The following is a 2,436-nucleotide window of genomic DNA, read 5'->3' as shown; positions in this document are numbered from 1 at the left end:
ACTTCAGTTTCGAAAAATTTTTGGGAAGAGAACTGATCCTTCCTAAGCTATGGTCACAAAAAATAGCTTCAAATTGATTTCAATTTTGAAAGAATTTTAGGAAAATACTCTGAAATTACTTTTCCCTGAAGTCTTGAAAAAGTTCATAAAACTGCAATAACATCAATTTCAAGAATTTCTCCATGCACCTTGAATATGTCCGACTCTTTTGTCCTTGCAATCAAACACAACCAAAGATTAACTAAAACTTTTTTTACTCCAATTTCGATAATTTTCTGGGCGCAATCCCTCCTTCCCTGACCCCCTGCCTCCCCCCCTCCTGCATTCTTCTTCTGATGTCACCGAAGACAGGCTATAAAATACGTGACTAGTAAATTTTGGTATTTATTACTTTCTTCGAAGATGTAAATTGTACCTAAGGAGTTTCTTACTATTTAACTTTTCTTTCTTTTTAAAAGTTCATCATTCTTCTGTTTTTTTTTTTTTTTTTTTTTAAATTAGAACTTGATGTAGAAATTTGAAGAAAGATTTATGTGGACATTGAATATTAGTCAAAATATGAAAATTACTTTTGAGGGGCGGCACATTTGGTCTTCTCACGTGGGCGGCTGACACCCTAGGATCGGTCCTGTAGAAGAATCACAGTAACACCACCAAACAGAGATATCTAACCTCGCCTAGCTTTTAAATAGTGTACAATAGTTCACTTTGGAACCCCAAATTATCTAACTACTACATTGAAATATGGTTGGCCGGATTGGACCCAATGGATTTTTTTGAAAAAACCCATTATTTAGCCCACTTTTGGGTTTTTTTTAAAATTTTCTGAGAACTTTTTTTTTAAAAATAATTAATTTAAATACTTTTACAATTTAAACTTCTTTTTTATTTCTTTTTCTCAATAGGCAATGGACATAAAAAATGAATTTTGAACTTTAATAGTATTTCTTAACTCTTAAGGGCATTAAAAAATGCTTCAAAGATTTTAAATAAATATATTTAACTTTTTTCCTTCAACTGGTCAATAAAGAACTCAAATTACCTTGACTAAGTCCTGTCACGTCAGATTTTCTCAATATTTGCAGATAGTACAGAGGAAACTACTCTGGCTAAAAGGCTCTCATGTGAATTATTTTCTGCAAACCAACACGTCACAAAACTCTAATAAGGAAGGTATATTTTTTAGAAATTAACAGGTTTTACAAATGGTCGGACAGAAAACGGAATAGGATGTACAGTATTTTCATTATCTTACGAAAAGGTTTAATATTTCTTACTCTGTACACAGAAGTAGAAAAACAGGCAACATAAAATTCAAAGAAATGTCTTGATTAAGCTGGAATTCAGTAAAAAGGGATTTAAACTACTTGAGGTTCTACAGTAGTTTTGCATAACAAAATGAAATACAATAAAGTAAAATACAAAAAAAAATGTCTAAATTAAAAACGAACAAATAAACAATAGATTTTATCACTCAAGAAGTAACTTTGCCTTAACTGTTGGTAATCATGGAAACTAAAAAATCTGAAACTTCACCATTCTTGAATTTTGTCGTCTTTTATACCTTTCTTCAGAAAACGCTGAATTTTCCAGCTTTTTTTATCAAGACAATTTTTGTGCTTTGTTCATATACTTATGCTACAATATGCTACGAGTACCCCACCTTTCCCCTAAAAAAAGACAAAAAAAAACCCAATTTCTTTTAAAAAACCTAGCTTTAGTTGGGTTTTTTTTGGGTTTTATTTAAAAAAACCCTGGGTCCATGGGCTTTTTTTAAAAAACCCGGGTTTTTGCCAACCCTGCATTGAAATTATCTAATCTAATTCACACCTCATTTTTCAGTTTTTACAAGACTATCATTGCTTGGATGTTATATTTCAAATACAATTTTTCTTGATCCATTCTTTCAAGCCGATTTCTCCCCATTTTCCAAATTTAATACACAATTGGAATTCAGAAGTTATTGAAGAGAAAATATAAGAATGAACTGAAAATAGAAATTATAAACAAAATTAAAGGCAAATTGCATGGGGTCACATTTGCCCCACAATATAGGGTGCACTTCAAGGGCGCCCATATGGGGAGGGGGGGTCTTTTTTCTTTGCAAATGCATTTCTTCTCCAGCAATTAAGGAATAAGTTATAAAAAATGTCAAATTTTAATAACTTTATCTGTAGTGAAATCTGTTTCAATGGGGAAAATATCCTGCTAAACCATGGAGAGGATATCTGAGGCGCCCCCCTCCCCCTTAAAATTTTGCATATGGATGCCCTTGTGCACTTACCCCATCTTACTTTAAATAAAGAGAAAGTGCAACCCTTCTTATAAACAAAGTCTGGTTAAAGTAATTAACTAAAACATGTCATGTATGTTAGTATGTAGTAACTTGTTGCTAAAAAAATACAACGTACGCTTGCTGACTTCAGCTTCTAAGTT

The sequence above is a fragment of the Uloborus diversus genome, chromosome 1 (genome assembly GCF_026930045.1).
Source record: "Uloborus diversus isolate 005 chromosome 1, Udiv.v.3.1, whole genome shotgun sequence".
NCBI lineage: Eukaryota > Metazoa > Arthropoda > Arachnida > Araneae > Uloboridae > Uloborus > Uloborus diversus.
Note: the sequence above shows the minus strand (reverse complement) of the source record.